The sequence below is a fragment of the Rhipicephalus sanguineus genome, chromosome 1 (genome assembly GCF_013339695.2).
Source record: "Rhipicephalus sanguineus isolate Rsan-2018 chromosome 1, BIME_Rsan_1.4, whole genome shotgun sequence".
Lineage (NCBI taxonomy): Eukaryota > Metazoa > Arthropoda > Arachnida > Ixodida > Ixodidae > Rhipicephalus > Rhipicephalus sanguineus.
In genome coordinates, this window is record NC_051176.1 from 334,884,556 (window position 1) to 334,906,941 (window position 22,386).

The window sequence follows — 22,386 nt, forward strand, 5'->3', positions numbered from 1 at the left end:
AAAAGGAGGCTGTGCTATCAGGGGCAGGAAGAGAGAGAGAGAGAGAAAAGGGAGAAAGGAAAGACAGGGAGGTTAACCAGAAGCAGTCTCCGGTTTGCTACCCTGCACGTGGGGAGGGGAAAGGGGATGTAAAAGAATGAAAGAGAAGAAGAAGAAGAGTTTGTGACGACAGCACGCGACAAAATACTACAACAACAATAAAAAACAAACAAACAAAACGAAGTCATAACAGCAGTCCAAGTACTACACAGCAACATCAGTCATTTTTCTTCCATCAGTCAGATAACTAATTTGCATAAGCGGGTTCTCGTTTACACTGATGCACGTTAGAACTCACTCTTTTCTTCTCGATTTTCGCAAACGTTAACACGTGATAATCCAAATGCGTGTGTCCATGTCAGCGTACGCTATCAATGTAAACACTGTAAATTAAGTCTGCTGAAGCACTATAGAGCAGATAGAGAATTTTAATTGACTTTAAGCGCAGTAAGCAGCTCCAGATAAAGTCATGCACAACGTTTTTTTCTTTCCTTCTTTCTTTCTTCGAAATTTCAGTCCCACGCCAACGTGTCGTTATCGGTAACGTCTTTGCCTTATACTGCTTATTCAGTCTCAGTTAGCTCTGGGATGAATATATGCACCACTATACGGCAATTAGGTGTACACCTCAATTCACGCGCCGATTTCCGAACATACGTGTCGCTATGCTTGGACGTCGCTAGCTGAAAACATAACGCGCTCCCAGCAAGCACGGTGCTATCTGAAGTCATCTTAAATATTACAGGGATGCACCGCAGGAGGACGGTGACCGATATTGAGCGCAGCGCGCGCCCAATTTGTCAAGAAGCGACGACGCGTCGGTCTGCAAGGCGGAGGAGAAAAACACAGAGTGCAATTACAGATTAAAAAACGGGCACGCGGAGATGCCTGCGGCATCCGTTGGTGCCTAATTAAAATCACATTTGTATTTTAGCGCGGCCGCACAGTGTCTCCCATTGCGATAGAGACGTGCGTGCTTCGACTCGCGAGCATTCGAATTTCGTAACCTATAATGAGCCGTCATATAATTATGCCCGAAGAAAGGACTATGGTGTGTGTAAAGATTTGAAGAAAGAACACACACGTTCGTTGGTTCTATCGTTGATTCGTGTGTGCCATCTCCTATGGCCATGCATGGTCAGCGTTAAAAACGTTATCGATACACACACCAACTATACAGCCGCAAAAATACGTTTTCGTACATAAAGGTGCTATACTATACGCGTATACGTAAAGCAGAGGAAATTACAAGCATAAACGTTCCCGTATCGAAGACTATGAGGTAGACGAAAGAGTAAACACAGCAAGTCGCGTGCAGAGTGTGCAATCGCTGTTGACAGCTTTGGTACTAGTCGCGAAAAAGAAACAACTGAAGATGCTGGAAAGTCTGGAAAATCCGGGCGCTGAACTGAGAGTTTCTCTGTTGTTCTATAGACGCTTCTGTTTACATCAGCACGTTGGTGAGATTTCCAGCTTTGATAAGGGGCTGTCGTAATTTTGCCTGTGTTGCAAGGGCTATACGTCGGCCATCGAAGCGACGGTATACAGAAGAGGTACTTAGCGGAAATATTTTAAGTTTTTTGTTGTACTTTATGGCCCGATTAGAAAAACGAACCTGTCAGCATCTGGAGTGACGTCCTTGTGATATATATACAACGAGAGAGAAATAGAGAGATAGAGAGAGAAACAAAATATACGCATTAACACAAACGTCAACCAGCCAGACTTGCCGTTCCCTTCCCCGCAGAGGGGGTAGGGAGCTACGAAAGAAAGAACTGAAAATTACACATAAATGTAGCTTAACCAAGTCAGCTAACAGGCGAGTTTGCATTCCATGAAACATCGAGCTTCCATGAAACATCATTCTTACGGCGAAAGCAATTAACGAGGCAAAGGGGAAACGCGAGTGCTTCGGTTGTTCATGTGTTTCGTTCATTACTTACGTGCTAGGAACTTTGATGAAGGAAATCAAGCACTGGCGACAAGGATTTGGTGAGAACAGACTAACACTCTTAAAAAATGTTCGCCCTTAATGGTGTTTCCTTGTCCCAAAGGTAACACCATTATCTTAACGGCTGTAAGAAAATGAAAAAGAAAATGGTATTACACTCAACAGCGAGCTTAACTATACGTACGACGAGAAAAGGCATCGTTAAAAAAATGTCCTTCTTGTGTAGTGATTGGTGTTCTAAATACTGCGCTAAATGCAGCTCCACTACTGAGAAACCTGAGGAAGTGCGCAGCACGGACACCCAGCGATTCCCGTTCGTAGAGTTCCCACTCACTGCTCTATTTACTGAACCGTCGGTGACGTCAATGTTTGAGGTGAGCATGTAAGGTCTCCCCGGCACGAGTAGAATCTTGTTAGAGAAATTCGCGAACTCGGTATACGACATGCGCGCTACTTTTTGCTGCGCTTTATCGACTTCCTGCTTGTTACGGCAGTTGATATACGTGTCGTCTGCAGCAAGTTCCGTCAGGTTGTTTCCCTCTTCAGATGTAGCGACGAAGGCGCCGGAGAAGTGCCGGTGGGAGGAGTGCCCTCTCTTGCGCGGCGCGGGTGTCAGCCGCATGTTTCCGAAGCGTTTTTAGCGATTTTAAGTTAATTCTTGCGATTACTTCTGTGTTATTTCTGTTAATTATATTTCTTTAGACCTTGTTCGTTTATTTTAACCCGGATTTGAGCATTGCTGGCTTTTTTTAGGCCTGTATCGACCACTTGATATTCAGCGTGATCACGCCTCATGTGATCTGCGGATGGGTAACAAGCCGGGCCACTAGAGTGCTACGCACTTAAAACTTTCCAGTGATTCTGAGCACCTGGTATGCATAGAAATAGAATTCGGGTAAGAGATTTACAAAATTTCTTCAGTGCACTTTTTCGTAGCCTACTTTTAGAGGTCAAGTTTATTTGAAATGATACGTCGTTAAATAAGAAAATTGCAGTTGTTCCTACATAAAATTTGATATCGCCCCTTAACCTTGAGTCATGAGACAACCAACACCCTTTGAACACCCATAAAGATGTTAAATTTTTTATTGTGGGAACACGTCGATCGCGGCAGTTGATCACGGCTGAGCCATGCGTTGTCGCAGTTCTTTACACAAAAATGTTGCCATGTATGCAAGCGGCGAAGGATTCTCGCCTTAATAAAGAAAAAAAGTGTGCACCTTACGCCTGCGTAGACTTGACGCAGTATATAAAGTACAGTCAGTTGAATGGACGCGTAGCAGTAAGTCCAACAGCAGAGCGGACCAAATAGTCCGTTATTTATAAGCAGGAAACCTGCCTTTATCAAGTGCGCACGCGCGCGGGTGCTGATATTGTGGACGTGTAGGCGTTTTTCGTCTCTGCAGGTTGTTTACATTTTCTGGCGACACATGCATTCCTGCGCGGTGCGCGCGTGCCATGCTATGCCTAACCACGACTGTGGGCTTCAGGATGTGGGGCATGTATGGTGAAAATTATGTGTTGTGATAGCGAAGGAGCAACAGCAGCAGCTTGAGAGATCGAGAATAAAGAAAATTAGAAAGAGAGCGACGAGCGTGTAGTTGGTGAGAGCTATATATATATATGTTACCTTTCCAAGGTGCAAAATAAAACAGCACGAAGGACGGGACGAAAGACACAAAACCACAAGACGAGTGCTGGTCTTGTGGTTTTGTGTCTTTCGTCCCGTCCTTCGTGCTGTTTTATTTTGCAAATGTCGCACCAACTTGCCCCAGACAAAGTCTCTGCTTTCCAAGGTGATCCTCTTTTCTGTACAGGTAACTAGAGCTGAGTATCCAACGCCACAGTGATGGTACCCGGAGCTTGTGTTTCGGCGTGAAATTTAAGAAAAACAAGAACACAGAAAGAAAGGTTGGAATACTAGCTTCTTTTCTAGCAAAAAACCTCTTATTAGGAATTATATCTCAAATATTTTTTTGTGATTATATACTTTATCAGTGTAAATAGACTGAGTGTCGTTGTCTTGTTTTTTTTTTTTTTTTTTTCACGATATACTAGAACTTATTGTGGAGCCCCCAGCTACGGTTCGTCTGTTTTAAGTACGTTGTGAATCAGACAGTCTGCGAGTTTGCATTATGCTTGAGCTTATGTGAAACTTCAACGGAACGTGTGAAGCAACCGAGCGTTGTTGTTATAGCTGAAATCAACTGAAGAGCTTGTTCATAAGTATGCGGTCTATATAGACTCGATCGATAGGAGTGTAGTGAGGAAATCATGTACGTGCTTATTATTTCCCCATGCCTCACGTATATGATATGTAGCAACGTTACTAGAACAAACTCAGTTTAAAAGCTCCGCCGGAGAGGCGGTCCGCGTGGCGGTCGCGAGAACTAGTGGCGCTGCAGTCACGTCTAGCTCCCGCGGCTGGCGCTTGTTGTGATCGGCGCCGCCGATGTACGAGCGCACGTGGGTTACAGCGTCGTCTGCGCTTCGTTAGCTCGTCATTTTTGCGACTGTTCTTGACCAGGCTTAGCGTCTTGTACGAAGATACGGCATGATGTACGGAGCGTAACGAGGATGAAGAGATTCACGGTGCGGTATGCCGACTTGTTTTGCGCCGGGCTGCAAGAACGGCTACCGCAACGACGACTCCGCTTCACGACACTTCTTCGGACCTCCAAAAGACCCCACGCCATTCAAGCTTTGCATGGCAAAGATAGAAAGCTTACTGCGAAAGGCAAGGTCTGTGACGTTCATTTTGAGAGTGACGACATTGTAAAGCACTATCGTCGTGTCGTTGCGGGACAAGAAGTTTTGATCTCACGTGGAAAGTGGGAACTCGCGTCCGGTGCCGTGCCGCGCTTGTTCCCAGCACTTGCACCCCACATTTCAAAGCCAAAATGTTCGGGGTTTAGGCGCAAATCCCCCCCAAAACACACGTCCCGCGAAAGCCCGGTGCCCAGTTTGGAGGAGCCGCCAGAAATATAACAGCAAAACGACAGGCAGGCGATTACCTACGCTACCGAGACTGAGAGTTGTATCACACTGACATTCGATCAGTTGTCATCTGTCGCTATGCGTTCAAAGCAGTGGATTTTCGAGAGATTTTACGACGAGCTATCGAACAAGATGTGCGGAATATTTTACACTCGCCGGCTCGGGAACGGGCTGCGCAGCGCAATAATTTGACACGGTACACATAGAAAAGACGAGGACCAGCGCTGGTCCTCGTCTTTCCTATGTGTACCGTGTCAATTTTTTTGCGCTGAGCAGTTTAATAATGGAATACCAACTAGCCCAATCCCACAGTTTGCTTCGGGAACTGAGACTTACTTGTGCAAAAGATAATTGTAGTTGACGAGCAGTTTAACTGCTTTGTGAACGGCTACAGCACGAAACGCGAACGGCTGTCGTACAGTGTAATAAGTGCTGCGGGCATGAAACATCTGCTCGGTGAAGTTGAAAAACTGAAGTTGAATACTGACGACTCTTCTAGCGACAGAGTACGCGCGAATAACTGCTCGGTGCTCACATCACGGCCGATCTGTTCGATTTGTTTAAGGCACCGTAGAAGGATGCGACGTATAAAGATGAGACACCGAAAATACAACTATCCGCCGAAAAAATTGCTCAGAGTCAGAGACGACATCTATTCGATATAATCGCACACTGAGATTTCATTTACCGAGTTCTCGTAAAATTTTCCGATTTCGGGTCAGTATCCCTTTAACCGTCACGAAAGCGTGTCTTGTAAACATTGCAAAGCATTGGTGATGTTTTTCGGGAAAGTTTTCTTCAATAAATTGTAGACAACACGAGTACTGTTTTTCTAGAACGTTTTTGTATCTCGAGTAAGTACACTTCTCTGTATACTATAAAGGCTTTTACAAACGTGTTTGGTTGTTCTTGGTCTAAATAAGACGGCAGCGGCTAAAATTGTGGTGGTAGTTATAAAAATTACGCTGAAAACCCTCATTCGCTTAAAAACTCCTATGCTTGGAAGTTAAGCGCAACGTAGACAGCTCAAATATTGTCACAGGGTCGTGACGTCGACGAAGGCAGCTGTCAGCAGGTCCGAGATAAAACTCTTTACTTGGCCGAACTTGTGGCCGGGAAACAAAGTCAAACTACAGCAATAGACTGATAGCGGCGAACAGAGCGTCGATCAACTGACAAGCAGTCAAGGGCGTCGGCTTTTATACAGGCGCTATCGAACTTTCCAGCGATATCGCTGGTGGCGGCGTTATCTCTCGACAAAGCTGGAACATTCGCGTGCGGCGCGCAATCTTACCAAAACGGTCTACTGCAATCGCGAAGCTTCTGGAACACTGCTTCGCGGACAGCGTTGATAACCGTCCTTGCTGGTCAAACCCGAATACATGAAAATAAAACAAGTGGGCGTGGCAATATAGACCGAACATCGAGTCTTAGCCAATCAATGAACAACGCACGCGGGCCAATGCATACAGACGACCTTATGCATATCCACCTCAGTATCCACCTAACTAGTACAATAAGAAAGTTGCCGCGCAGTTGCCGCGAGCAACTGCGCGGCGGACTGCAGCGTTATGCCGTGGCAGCAGACGACGCGCCGATAGTGGCGCAAGATGGAACTGCAGCGCCGCTAGTTCTCGCGACCGCCGTTCGGACCACCCTCCTCCGCTGGCGGAGATACGGAGCTTTAAAACTGAGTTTGTTCTAGTAACGTTGATATGTAGGACGGAAGAAATTGTCATTCATCTCTCGCCTCTTTTTCCGTGTATACCATTGCTGTTTATGGGAATGAGAAAGAGCAGGACGAAATGCTGTACAGTCAAACCAGAAAAAAAAAATAAACGTTTATTAGCTTCTTCCATGCTTGCTTTGAAGGTTTGCAAGGTTCTGTGATAAGATGGAGTGTATATAAAGAAAATAATCTTGGTATACAGTGCCTCCAAAAGCGCACTTTGTCGCTTATGTGTAACATGACATTTTTATTATCACTCGTCATGATAAAAGCTAGCAGTTGCCTAAGCCAGCCGCCTGTCACAACTTACATCGGCCATTTATATTCATCCGTGCGAACTTCGCAACGTCCGGGATGCTATTCAGCATTGGCGTAGCCAGAGGGGGGGGGGGGTGAATTTTTCATGTCGATACGTACACGCACACATACAAACACACGCACTAACTCATATAAAGAGTGGGCAAATCCCCCCTCCACCCCCGAAAAACATTTCTGGCCACGCCCCAGTTATTTAGTTAGACTTATTAAAACCCTACACGCGATCCCCTTGTCTTCATTAACACGGAGAATAACGTTTAATATGGTACAGTGCCAACACAAGAGGCAAGCAGAGAAATAAGAATGTTGTGAGCTGAAATTCGCCTGGATAACGAAGGAATCTTGTAAGAAATAAACCCCTTCTACTCTCGACAAGTTCGCAGCTCTCGAAGACACTTAAGCTCACGCGAACACCTATCTTATTGTTCTTTTTTTTTTTTTTCACGCGAACGCCGCAATGACGAAGTTACACGTAACGAAATGAACGTGCAGCTGGCGCGCCTGAAGCCACGAGGCGTGCGTGTGGTCTTGTGACGTTTTGCGCCACACGCCGGCTTTTCGCACTTTTCGCCGAGGAACCCTTCTCATGAGCCGTTTAAGGGTTTCACCTAAGTGTGTAAAAGAAGATATATAACTTATTTACGCAAAAAGGCGAGAGCATACGCGCGCGACCAGTGCATGGCCACTCTAATCCACGACAGTGACAAAGTAATTGACATACAAGTGAAGGGGAAGCTGGAGGTCTGAAGAGACGAGATGTCGTCGAACGAAGAAAGTCGCTGGAGCGAAAGTTTCGACGAGATTGCCTTTATCAGGGCCTAGTTTGTTTGCTTTGCGGCGTGTTTACGTCATCGAAGGTAAATATTTGTGATTGCCTGTGTTGTGTTGCTTGCTTGTTAGTCGCTTGTGTTTGCTTCGGGCAGACGTCCAGCACTTGCACGTGACGTTTTCTCATTATTCTTTTTGCGGTGATGAGGTCAGCCTCGATGTCTGTTCGAGTAGCTGTGTGTCTATTAGCGTGTGTGTGTATATATATATATATATATATATATATATATATATATATATATATATATATATATATATATATATCCGGGTGAAAGTAGCCCGTGTATCGATGGGCTTGGGTTGTCGCGTGCATGGGTGATTCCGCGTCCACCGTCGGAGTATATATAGGTGCTTCTCATACTTTGCCTGTGGTGGAACATGTGCTGCAGCTGGCGACGGTACAGTTTTCGATGCATCGTCTTCTTGTTTTCGGGACGCCCATTACAGTGTGTCTTTGCGTCTCTTCAAATGCGTTCCTAGCCATGCACTTGATGTTCCTACATGAAGACCACTTCGACTGCCAGAATATAAGATCCTCCCCGAGTAAGAAGAATATCGGAGTCGTGGAGAATTGCGACATAATGAATGAGGTCTACGTTTTCATGGAGATCACATTCAATATCTAGGATAAAATCGTTAACATTGCATGACCTCAGTGCGTGAGGAAGGGGCGTATGTAATTGTTTATTTGTTTGTGATCCTCGGAAATACTGTTGTCAGGCTTCTCCGTTTGGCCTGTCGCTCTGCAAATCGTTCACCACAGTTTTCATGGCCTCTACTTTGTCATCACCTGCGTTTGGTGTGAAGTCATTAATCCCGTTAGTATGAACCTTTCTGCTCACGTTGCGTCACGTTGGGTCCGGCCGGTTTACCCTTGTTAACGTGCCCAGTCTTCGTGAATAGTTTGCATCCACGTCGCCGTACCGAGGGCTGGGGCCCTGTAAGGTTTTCGTTGTTGAGAAACCTTACAGATTTAGCGTGTCAGCGCTAATGTTTGTGCGCCGGGCCGGCTACGTGAACCCTGCAACACGACCCGGAGATGAAACGTGTGTGACGACGACTACCGGTGACGACGACTACCATGAGCATGGTGTGGTGTCGTCGCTGCGCAAAGAGGACCAGGTCAAGACATGAAGACTAGACATCCACGGTGTGAATCGTGCGTTGTGTGTGCTGTGTGTCGGCGCGTGTTTATTGACCAGAGCCGGCAGTGTGCGCGCGCCTCGTTGTGACGTGTACGCGGTATGAAGGTGTATAAAACCGTATATGCCACCGCCGGCCGTATCAAACGTGCGATGAGCGCGTTTTACCTTCCGTGCCAGAGTGCGCCGGGCAAGTGATTAACAATGTTTGTGTAGTAATAGAAGGCTTGCAATCTTGATATTCTTATTTTTTGCATATGCCCGGTGATTGCTTTTGCTGTGTTCCGTTGTGTCGCGTTCGTACTAACGTTATCCGCGGCACAACGTACTGAAAGTGGGGGGAAGTGTAGTAAGAGACTATATGTGTGTTAAGAGACTACAACCCACAAGAGAGTATGCCGAACCAGAGACGACGACGACGGTGTGCGCGAGCGAGACGCTCGCGAAGCTCGAGAGCGGCAGAACGTCGCCGGGCTGAAAGAACGCGGCCAGGCAGCCAGAGCGCCGGTCGTTGGGCCGAGAGAAAAGGGACCGAGCTGGTGCGACCAGGCCAGCCGGGACGAGCTTGGTGTGTCCCGGGAACGAACGAGCGTGCGGGCCAGGAGCCGAGATCGTGGCCTCGGTGCCACGTCCAGGCGGTTCCGGCGCAACCCGAGCTGACCCCGTTCCGGAGCCGAGATCGTGGCCTCGGCGCCACGTCCAAGCGGACCCTTTTCCGGAGCCGAGATCGTGGCCGTGGTGCCACGTCCGAGTCGGCCGTCGTCAGCGTGGGCCTGTGCGTTCCGCGACGAGCAGGTCGTCGTCTGCTCGTGCACCTTCGCACGACTGCATCACTCACCTGTCCGCCTCGTGCTGGCGTCGTCGCTACCTGACTGCGGTACTGTGAGTGACGCTCGACGGGCCTAGACGTCAGGACGCACCGATCCTCTCGCGTGTGGTTTAATAACCCTGAGATTTAGGACTTAAAGGATAATTGTATTGTTCAGTCAGACGAAGCGTGTGTAATTGTGTGTGTGTGTGTCAAGTCGATAAATGTGTTTCTTGTTCGTGCCTTGGTTTTCCTGCATCTGAGGGCCCAAGAACCACCACAGTGTGACTCAGGGCCTCCTAAACTTGTGACGCCTTCTCTGCGTCTTCCTAGTATTCGGGCTTGCGTACACGATGCGTGGACATACAATTTCAGGCATTTACTCTATGTCAGCACTGAAGTGAATCCTTAAAGGCAACTTTAACTTTCGTAAAGCCCACTTGGACACCCGCAGGCGCACTGTAAGTTTCTGTTTGCTTGCGTTTTGCGACGGGTAAGAGAGCACAGGTTGGGCTGACAGAATTTCCAAAGATCACGCGGAATTCGCAGTTAGCAACCGACTGGCAACGTACTTTGGTCAAAAACGACGCACATTACTGCGGGAACGAGCGTGCATTCCCGAATCCCTTCCGGCGCCCGTTCGCACGCCTACTGTTGGCTTCGCTGCCGGCTGCCAGCAGTGATCGTCGACAGTTGCGCACAACCCGATTCCGATCTCGTCCCGACCGGTTCTCTCATTGCTCTCTCTCTCTCATGCTTTCTTTCTTTTATTTTATTGGCCCCTCTCCTTACATCAGCGCACTGACAATGGCGTGATGAAGAGAATGATACAAAAAAAGAGAAAGAAAAGCTGCGCCTCAAAAACAGAGCTGGGAAACCGGGCTGGTTTTGAGGGGGAGTACAACAACCATGGAGCGAGAGAGAGAAACCACGTGGCGAGAGGTGGAAAGAAACATGGCGGGCGTCGTCGTCTCTTTAAAAATGCACGGCTCCTCCCTCGCGTTTTGAAGCGGGGCGGAGCGAGCGGCGTCGGCGTTGACGCGCAGCGTCGGCCGGCGGGGCGAGGGAACGCACGGGTGAGTGACGGGGAGGATCGCGGCGGCGTCGAGCTCACTCGCCGCCGCCGCTGCGGCATAAGGAGAAATGGAGCGCACGGAGACATAATCGACAACGGTGTCTCACTTCCCCTCCACCCGCTCACTCACCCGTGAGACGGAGGAGACAAAAAAAGAAAAAGACAAGCGGTGAAGGAAGTAGTACACTACCGGAGCGGCGCGGATGGGTGCCACCGCAATGGTGACTGCGGTTGAGACAGTCTCGTTGAAACACCCACTCCCGTTAAGAGTGAAGTGCCGACTGATTTTTTTGGCCGCGAGTAATACGGAAAGCACGTTGCCGACTGTAGGACGTGTTCGGCCGATCGTGCCCTTTCTTTTTTCGTTCTTGTTCCTGCGCTGCAGGTGGCAGCGATGAAAGTTCTTCGGCATTGCTGTTCCTGGGAGGGACTGACGACCTCTGACCGGTCGTATTTGTTCGTCATTGTTAATTTTGCCGTTGAGCGTGCAGACGACATATCCGTACTGTATACTTGCATGTGCGCATAAGAGTAGATAGAGAAAGAAGCAATGAATAAATGGAGATGCTGCGTCGTCCGCATCACTGCGCTCTCCTCGCTTTTACGCAAGTGACCTAAAGTACTTCGTCCAAATTAGCCAGAGTACTGTATGAAAGAGAGACTTAAAACACTCATACGTAGGATGCTAGGACTTCCTTGCGTGTATACACTGCTGATTAATCATGCAGCTGTCGTCATTCGCCTTGTAATCCGTCGGTTTCGAACGAAGCTTGCTTACATAAAAGAAGGAAGCAAGAAAGGGCGGAAAGCAAAGTGTCCTCCTCACGCGGTACAGTTTCTTTTTCTTTCCTTTTACTAAAAGAGGAGAGACTTCTTTCCTTTTCGTCCTTTTTTTGTTTTCATCCTCTTTTGACTATGGCAATCCTACATGCAGTCTCGACCGAATATACGTCTTCATATATAGGTCATTCTCTAAATTTCTCTTGTTTATCAACAAGCTGTACAATTATTCGCGCTTGATTTGTTGAATGGTTACAAGCGTCCTCTCTGCTCCGTAGCAATAATAATAATAATAATAATAATAATAATAATAATAATAATAATAATAATAATAATAATAATAATAATAATAATAATAATAATAATAATAATAAATGGAGAATTCAGAACATGGTGGTTCGGTTTGTCAGCTCTGACTATATACCAGGAATTTCAGTGTTTCAAAAGCAAAAGAATCGCTTGGTGGGGAACTTCTACACAAACGAAGGGAATATCTGAGGTTGAAACTTTTTCACAACGTATTTCATAACCGAACAGGTCTCGACCCCTCGCGATACTTTCGCAAACCGGATTACGTTTCGCAGCGACTATAAATCATGCCAATAAGATAAAGGGAATGAGCTACTGGACTGACGCGTTTAAAATGTCATTTTTTCCCAGGACGATCAGCCAGTGGAATAGGTTGTCTCCTGAACTAGCAGAAATTACTTCATATGAAGTATTTTCAAGTTCACTGCTGGGTCTCCAGTAGTGTATTCGCGCGGTTGTGTAAGGACAAAACTGTACTATGAACCTGATTTATATTGTGTATACCCTATGCATCCCTACGTAAGTTGATAGTGACTTGTCTTTATTGTAATGTTGAAGTGTTGGAATCTGTATTCTGTATTGATTGAAATATTGTATTCTTCACCCACAATGTCTTCATACATATCGTCACGTCTTGACCATCAGCATAAAGTTTTTATTCCTTTCTGCCGTACTAACGTTTTTTCAGACTCCTTTCTGCCAAAAACCAGTGCCGAGTGGAACCACCTTCCCCCCTCCATCGCCTCCATTGAGGACGTGTCATCCTTCAAGACTGCACTAACCGATCATATCTTAAGCCTCCAATAACTGAGTATTGTTTGAACATGTATTCTAATTAATTTGTTGTATTATTGTGTTCTGTTTTTTACTACATTTTTTGTTATATTACCCACCCCCTCTGTAACGCCTTTATGTGCCCTGAGGGTAATGTAAATAAATAAATAAATAAATAAATAAATAAATGTAATGCGCTTGGGCGCTATGTGTACCATGATAAATAAATAAATAAATAAATAAATAAATAAATAAATAAATAAATAAATAAATAAATTCGAAACAAGCCCCAGCTTATTTCTAGTTTTCTCCATTTTAGGCAAGCCAGAGGCCTTGCGCAATTTTTTTTCTTTGTGAATACTTTCTCGGCTTTACGCCGCTTCGGCATATCAAAGTTATTTGACTGTGAGTTTGAATTTTTGGACCAGCACATGTAACTTTGATGTATATTGTTGTTGGGCTCACCTCGCTTTTTCCTTTTACCTGTACGCGAGCTCTATGCGTTGTCTCAGTTTGCGCATGCGGGGAACGTAGGGGGGTTGATCATATAAGTGTTGTTTCTGCAATAAAAAGTTTAGTTGTGAGTGTCAGCGCTGTGTTTCCGTTTCGCTTCTTTTCTCTGTCCGTGTGTGTGGTTGCGCTGCCGGTAAATATGAAGTACAACCAACTGGCCCAAGTTTCCGTTTTGTTACAGTTTATTGCTTGTACTACGGGCTCTTTTAATGGATATAACGCTCAGTTTTTCAGTAACCCCGCCTTCCTGGTTTCCCTGCTGGCATCGACTGTGTGCAGGGCAAGAGTTGCTTCGTGGTACGCAAGATGTGGGAGCAGCCCCCCTGAAATCCAAGCGTGGTGTGGTGTGTTGCAACCGTCGACGGGGCATTCAAGAAGAATTTGTCGCATCCTCCGGGCTGAATTGTACACGCAGGCAGGTTACTTCAAGGATTGCCTGTGGGTGACGTGCATGCGCCAGCACGGTGGCCAAAAAGGAAGAAGAACGTTTGTTGAATGGTGTAAGATTAGTGATCAGACTACTGAATTCCTCTGGAGAACAGTCTTGCCTTCTTTACCTTCTAAGCGTAAATCACATGCGCCTCAAAGACAGGTGGTTCGTCTGGGAAATGTGGATGTATCTGAAGAATACTTGCACATATTACAGAAAGGGCCCAAATTTTGTTTTGAACCCTCCCTAAATCCGGTGGAAAAATTGGCTAAATGCCGGGCTATTCCGAGGCTGGTGTTAGAAGATGAACGTCCCAGATGCATCAAGGAATGCGTGGATGTGCTGAAGAGTGTGACAAACAGCGGACGTACCAAGGATCTGAGACCGTTAATGAGCTACTTTGCTTCGAACGGCTTAAGACTCTTGGCGGCGGACAAAGAGGGCGTTTTCGTGGTTCTGTCGCAGTGTACGTTCAATGAGAAGGCTTGTGCTGCGGTAGAAAAGAACTTCAAGATGGTGACACAGAAGCCTTCAAAAGTGAAGCAAACGGCCTTGAAGTTGCTGCAACGTCACAATCTGGAAAGATTGAGGGCTTCGGTAAAAAAAGGCAAGTGCTGATACTTTGCAAATTTTCTTCACCGCCAAAACCCATAAGGTGGACGTTCCGTTTCGGGCCATTGTTACAGAAAGGAACACTTGGCAAGTGCAAGTTTCCGGGTTCCTACAATTGCACCTGTCTTCGTTGAAGCTGGCTGACCCTTGTGCCTTGGTCAACTCGGACGAGCTAGTGTCCTATTTTGAGACAGCTAACCCAAGTCCGTGTAACATGTTCAGTGTCGACATTGAAGACTTACTTTATTCAATTCCTCAGGAGAAACTTTTGGAATGCGTAAAATTGTGTATTGTTAAAGATAATGATGAGAGCAGGTTCATAGAAAAGTGCGGTGTATCACTTGAAAGTTTTTTGGAAATCCTCTTGTTTTACCTGCAGAGCACCTTAGTCAGTTGGAATGGGCAGACTTTCGTACAGAGGTCGGGAATCTGCATTGGTTCCAGAGTGGCGCCTATACTATAAGCAGCATTTTTCTTGCAAAGCTAGGCTGTCACTTGCATCTCGGCATGGAGTCCTTGGGAATTATAAAACTATTTAGATATGTTGATGATTTCTTGGTGATCATGAAAACCGGTGATTTGTGCCGTCAAATGACTGATGTCCTGAAGCTGTTCCGGGAACGCGGTTTTGGATTACGGTTCACTTGTGAGGCGCCGAATAAACGTGAACTCCAGTTTTTAGATATGAAGTTGAGGCTTACAAAAGAGCATGTTTGTTGGATGTATTCGCCAAGATCCTCAAAACCGCTTCTAGATTCTCGTTCAGGTCACTCTAAGATAGTGAAAAATGGCATCATAACGTCATGTTTAAAGTCGGCCATCTCTAGGTCCTGCCCCCATGTACTAAATGAAAGTTTCAACCAACAGATTGAAAGGCTCAGATCTGCTGGGTATGATAATCAACTGTTAAGGAGCCGCGTCATGAAGTTGCTACGATGGGTGAAGGGCGGGAAGCCATCAGGGGATTTCGAAGACCGCAACAAGGAAAAAAAAAACGGTTACAATTCCTTATGTTCATTGTTTTTCACATGGCGTGAAGAATGTGGGGGCTAGATACGGCGTAAATGTTGCCTTGTCCGCCCCCAATAAGCTGGGTAGCATGTGTAAGAAAATTCAGGACAAAATAAGCGGAAAAGAGGATGATAACGTTTGTAAAGTCAGGCACAGAAAGCAACATGTGCCATGTAATATGGGTGTGGTTTATTCAATTCCTTTGGCATGCGGGGCGTGTTATATAGGACAAACGGGCAGATGTGTCAACGTTAGGTTAAAAGAACACGAGAATTCCTTAAAAAGAAAAGGGCATGCTCATTTGGCGTCTCATGTGGACAGGTGCGGGTGTGAACCGATATTCAGTAAAGTTAACATTTTAAGGAAACATAGGAACCAGTTTGTTCGAGAGTTAAATGAGGCATATTTCATTAGGAAACAAGGGGGGGGGGGGTCATGTATCAGCGAACCGTCGGTGACGTTGACTGTGAGTTTGAATTTTTGGACCAGCACGTGTAACTTTGATGTATATTGTTGTTGGGCTCGCCTCGCTTTTTGCTTTTACCTGTACGCGAGCTCTATGCGTTCTCTCAGTTTGCGCATGCGGGGAACGTAGGGGGTTGATCATATAAGTGTTGTTTCTGCAATAAAAAGTTTAGTTGTGAGTGTCAGCGCTGTGTTTCCGTTTCGCTTCTTTTCTCTGTCCGTGTGTGTGGTTGCGCTGCCGGTAAATATAAAGTTTTCTACACAGGGGCATCCTCTCCATAAATTACGTCGTCTATACATGCCATCTCTAACAATGCTACTCTTCCTGACATTATGCCAAGGTATATATATATTCTGATTCGAAATCTTGACACGAAACGGCAGCCGGTTTACAATGTCCACTTCGCAGGTATCGCTTTGCATATCCACCTACTGAACTTTCCACGCATACGACTGCTTACACTCTATAGACCAGAACACAGCGAATTCCATGCGCATCGCCATATTTGCATCGCGCGTCGCGCCAACTATCGCACGCGCGAGGAAACAACGTGCGCGGGCTGCCACGCTAGCAGACGCTGCACAGAGCAAACGTGAAACTCCCGAAACTCAGCCCGCCGGAGAGCGTGTTTCGCGTCTTTTCTGGCCTGGACATTTTCGCTGATTTTATTGGAACATCAAGAACATCTTGCTCATGCAAGTCCACAATGTATACAGTACGTGCTGAGTGGGCTGCGGAAGCAACCTCGTCAGATACGTACGCTGTTACACATGTAAAAAAACGTTCTCGCTGTAGTACGCGTGAATCGTAATTGCAGTGCAGCTCGCGAAAGAGTGAAACGATGTTTTGTTGCCCCATATTACAAGTTGTGCAAAACGTTTTGTGAAAGCTCATCATTTCAGCATGCATCGCGTAATAATTAGAGTACGCTTTACGGGTAGTTTCGCGGAACGTAATTTTTGTTTCACGAGCGCTCGTACAATAATGCGTCTTGCTCACAAAAGCGTGCTATCAGAGAGTATCACCTGCAGTGACGTTCATCGATCCCTTTTGGAAGCTATCTGCGCAATTTTATTCTTGTAACGATGGCGCTTTACAAGCGAAACTGTGCTACTCTTAGTTAAGCCGGTTAGCTACGTCTGCGACGTAAAAGACACTGGCGCGAGTACTCTTTACTTACGTGCCAATATATGTATTATGTGTCGTGTCCAAATAAATTTGGGGACATCGAACACTGCAGTGAAAGCACGAAATTCTGGCCAGCTGTTGAGGAGCACCGTGCAATTTATTACCTTTCGAAGACGAAATCTCGAAGGCGTGGATGCCATCAAAAGCACTAAAGCTTAATACTACGTTGAAAGTAGCAAAGCATGCTGATTTCTTGTGCTTGAAAGCACTACCTTGCACTACATTTTCGTCAAAGGAAACGCTCTAAGGTATGAATTCGTGCACGCTCACACGAAGCTCGCGCCTGCCTTCAACCCAGCTGCGTGTCACGCAAATTAGGTTCGCAAAACGAAATAGGTGGGCACCACACTGCAGAATACACGCATTTAGTGTACTTACTCGAGCATTTTCACTCGGCTCCTAGTTTTTTTGCTTGAATCACAGTTATCCACTCGCGGCGAAGCTGAAAATACCGCACCGGCACTATTTCCGTGGCGCGTCGTATAATCGTCGCAGACAACGCTATTATCCTCTTGTTGCGCTGCTTGTTTTGGCATCCAAAGACGACGCAGTAGTGCCCAGACGAGCTCTTATACGCTGAAGCGGCGTGAACGAGTACTTTTTTGCACTTTAAAGCCTCAGAACTGCAGCTTGCCCTGTTTACTTGGTGCAGCCTGCGCGCGCCTTGGCAGCCCGGTGAGCCCGGCGTCTGGGTGCGAGAGTATCCGCTCGGCTCGCCAGCAGCCTGGGCTGGGTGCGAGACAGGCGTGCTCTAGTGTATAGACATGGACATTTTTTTCACATACAATTGCTCAAGCCGAGCACGAAACACGATGAAGGCGCACACGAGGATTGACTTGGGCAGAAAACTTCAATGTACATTGAAGAAACCAACCAAGCATCCTCTTACAGCAGTCAGCTATCATCACGAAACGCTTTACGAGCCCGCGACAGCAGATTAGCACCGATAACACCGATACTGTTTTAGCACCGATACTGTATAAGAATAGGGAGGCTATATTTAAAGGCTGAATCGAAGTGTTGTGGTGTTCATGTCCGCTTTCTTTTTTGTCAATTTTTGTTTTAGTTAATGTAGGGCACGGATGCTAAGAGTGTGTCGGAGCGACAGGGGGTATATGCAGCTAGCCGAGTAAGTTTGAATATTAACGCGATAGCGTTAAGGAGCTCGTTTCGCAGGAATTCCGCTGTCGGTGTCGGCGTCGTTGGTTGTGAGCGAAAAATCAGCGGTGTCCGTGATCGAAAAATGGAGAAAGCTGCAAATAAAACAAATAATAAAAATATTTGGTTCGAGTGAGAATCTAACCCAGGCCTTCTGCGCGGCAAGCAGGTGTTCTACCAGAGAGCCACGCCATTACTTCAAACAGCTTGGAAAAACAAAAAACAACTACATGAATGTCTTGTAGTGGTGGGAGGACTCTCCTTAACTCATGTAATATTGCGTGGCAGAAGCGTAGAATCGCGCCAGGCATCACATGTGAATTGCGCAACGAGTGGGTGTTTTAAAGGCCCACCTATTACAAAGCGCTCAGACATATTAATCATCATCATCAGCAAAAGCATCAACAACGTGAGCAGTTAGATAGGTTCGCGTGTTGCCTTAGGGACGCGTAGTGGGCCCTTCGCTGATTCGCAAAAGGAATAATTATGGCGCAGTGGGCACTTAACGACTGTATTTGCAGTAAGAATTCTAGGATAGTTTGAAACGGGCAATGTTACGCGCACAGTCTTTCGTTTCCTTACGGCACGGTTGATGCTTGCGCCGAGAGCCGAAGCGAGGCTAGCAATTGAGAAGGCGATGCGCACGGGGCCCGATTACGCTATCGTGTTCTACTCTTGAAGGCGAAGCACAAGCGTCCCCGAAGTTTTTATTACAATAGCCAAGTATATATGCACAATGTCAAGTTCGCTCAGGATTGAGTAAGCGATAATGGTTCTCTAGTAACCTCAATTTCAAAAATAAGAATGTGAAACGAGATGCTAGAATGCGGAATAGGACCACAACGCACAATGTCAAGGAGTGTACAACGTTTTTTAGAGCAAAGCTTTGCACTGGCGCTTGTACAAGGATGAGAGAGAGGGGAATAAAGGACATAATTTCATTGCTCGCATAAGGAACAGCAAGATGAAGCTCCCAGTCAATCTATAATCGCTTTCGAGCATGCAGTAAATTGCGGGTCAACAACGCTGCTTGCGGCATGTTATATACGTATAACTGTTCGGGTTTATATATATGTGCCAAAACCACGTTATGGCTATGAGGCACGCCGTTGTGGAGGAGTCCGCAAATTTCGACCACCTGCACCTAATCTAACGTGCACCTAATCTAAGTGCACGAGCCTCTAGCATTTTCGCCTCCATCGAAAATGCGACCGCCACGACCGGGACCGAACCCGCTGCCTTCGGGTCAGCAGCCGAGCACCGTAACCACCGGATCACCGCAGCGGTGGCGGCATTTTGTTGTCGATTCCTCGAGTCATGAACTTTACATAAAGGTAATTCGCCCTGCCTGTTACCCAAACCGAGTGTCATACCAAATAATTTGTCCTCATGTGCGAACGACTAAATCCGGTACCTATATTACTTCTTTTACCTTCATTCGTCAATTATTAAAAATGAGGCCGTCCGGCGTTTTTAATGTATGGCCTTGCTCTCTCTTCTGCCTACAGATTGTGTTACTTCTGATTTACTTTACTTTTACGTGTTTTATGTTAACCTCTTTTTTTTTTTAATTTTCGCTCTCCTTTCATTCGTTCCGTCTCCCATTTCTACGTTCTTGCTCCTTGCTTTCTGGGCCTGTATTGAAAACGTTCCTATATATATATATATATATATATATATATATATATATATATATATATATATATATATATATATATATATATATATATATATATATATATATATATATATTTGTTTGTAAGAGCAAATTTCAACCAGTCATGACACATTTAGCGAGCGCAACCGGCCAACAGCGATGTGCACGTACGAAAGAAAAGCTTGGTGCATTCAGGACCTGAAGAGTATATAGGCCCGCGTTGTGCTCTTTTCGGCGGCGGCAGCAGCCAGCCTGATCGTTTTTTTTTTTTTTTTCACCATCAAAACAAAAGCTAACAACACCTCCATACATGTTCTTACCCTGGACATCAAACCCTTACTTGCGCAAGGAACTTAGAATACAGTATACACTTCCAGCGGCTGCGGGACTCTGAAACTCTTAATAAGCTCCACGTAATTAAACCACACGCTGCGAATCGCGCATCCGCGATTATTTGTGCGGCGAATTGATGTCCTCCTCTGTCGCCTGAGGAAAGGCGCACACTTCCTGTAGGTATAGACACAATTATTTGCACATTGGCGGTAAATCTCCAACGTGTGGTATGTGTGAGGGAATACTGGGCGTCTTAAGTTCCCTGCTATACTAATGTCCCGAAACGGAAGCTGAGAGAAATAAACACTTTTCAATTACGTATACGCGGCGTATGTATATCGTTAGATACGGCACTGTTTCTTGGCTGGAAGACGTTATTTGAAGTGAAATAAGTTTTAGACTTTGTAAATGATGTCCATGCACCTCACGTCATCTGTCCAAGCGGTTGCTATCATAACCTCTCGTGAGAGGCCGCTGTTGTGGTGTTATCTGTCGTTATGGCACATGCCTATACAGGTTCCTTGCACTGAAAGGCCCGCTGTGCTATTCGCAAACTGTACCACCACTTGTTACTTTAAGTTTACGTCACGTTATTATCAACTGGTCGCATATGTTCCATATTCGTAGCAAGCCTCACTAAAGTCGTGGTCATATTTTCAATACGTCACATTTTAAGCAATTTACTGCGATTCGAAGCCTTTACACAGCCATGTGACAGGAGCCATTAGAAGCTCACCATTGAAAACTCGTAGCCACAGCGTTGGCGCTGTTTGGCCAAACCTGACCCTCCCGCTGAATTGGCTTCTTGAGGAGGAGGAGAAGAATATGAAGTTATCTTCTTAGCATGGCACAGTCGTTGAACATCACTTATCATCGCATTTGAACGCGATAGCGTTAAATATGCGAGGTTGCAGGAATTCCGGGGTCCGCGTCGGCGGCGTTGTCCGTGAGCAAAAAATCGAGATAGCTGCAAATAAGTCAATAAATAGTAAAAATCTTGGGTTCGAGCGGGAAACAAACCCAGGCCTTCTTCGTGGCAGTCAGGTGTTTTACCACAAAGCCACTTCAGGGCGTTTTTTTTTTTCTTTGAAGGCGTGTGAACTTGAGCTTGTTCTTTCATGGTATTTATATAAACGTAGTTAGTGTGTATACATAGCGATCAAAATAGCTTTACATGACGCCTGTATACGTTTTTTCCTCGAAGCGGTTTTAAGCACTTGCGCGGCTGTATATGTCTGCTGTGCGTTTGTATGTAATAATAATAATTATTACGGTTTAACGTCCCGAAACCACGACTTGATTATGAGGGACGCCGTAGTGGAGGACTCCGGGAATTTGGACCACCTGGGGTTCTTTAACGTGCACCTGAATCTAAGTACACGAACCTCAAGCATTTTCGCCTCCATCGAAAATGCGGCCACTGCGGCCGGGATTCGATGCCGCGACCTTCGGGTCAGCAGTCGAGCGCCATAACCACTAGAGCTGTGCGCTTGCAGAGCCGCGCCAATGTTTAAAACTGCTTCGAAAAAAAAAAAAAAAACCGTATACAGGCATAATGTAATGCGAGAAGTCCCGTTAACACATTTAATATTGCGTGGCAGAAAGGGTCACACCTGGGATAACAGAGAGCTGAGCTAGTTGGTAAGTATTCATGTTCAAGAGACATCACAAACGGCGGCGTTTGTGGTGTCTTGACTTCTCTCTTGTCTTCGTGTTTGCAGGCCGTCTCTTTAACACGAATTAACACCATGGGAAGTGCGCAAAGAATGGGTAGTTTAAAGCCCCACCCATTACAAAGCGCTCCGGCACAATTAATCACCAGCAGCAGCAACAGCATCATAACGTGTGCAGCTGCGCGTGTTACCTTACGGACGCGTATATAGTGGGTATACTTCGCCGATTCGCAGTATGACTAATTATGGCGCAGTGGGCACCGCACAACTGCACTTGCAGTAGACACGCGTTCTAGGAGAGTTTCAAACGGCCAATGTTGCGCGTACAGAGGTTCCTTTCCTCGCGCACGGTTGAGGTGATCCACTGAGAGCCTGGCAAGCGAATGAGAAGACGATGCGAACGGGGCCTAATCACGCTATCGCGTTCTGCTCTTGAAGGTGGAACCCAAGCGTTCTCAAGTTTGTTTGTTTTTTTCTTCCTCTCTTTCTCTCTGTCAAGTGCGCTAATGTTTTCAAACCAAATCGTCGCAAATGTTACCGCCTACAGTGGTTAAATTGATGCAGCGGTTGAATTGGCTTAAGTTTTCGCCCGTGT

The 22,386-nt window shown here is 46.2% G+C and overlaps 1 pseudogene; it reads left to right on the forward strand.

The window, feature by feature from the left end:
• The first annotated feature begins 14,083 nt into the window (after positions 1 to 14,083).
• Positions 14,084 to 21,852, forward strand: LOC119384194 (uncharacterized; annotated as a pseudogene).
• Positions 21,853 to 22,386: the final 534 nt, after the last annotated feature.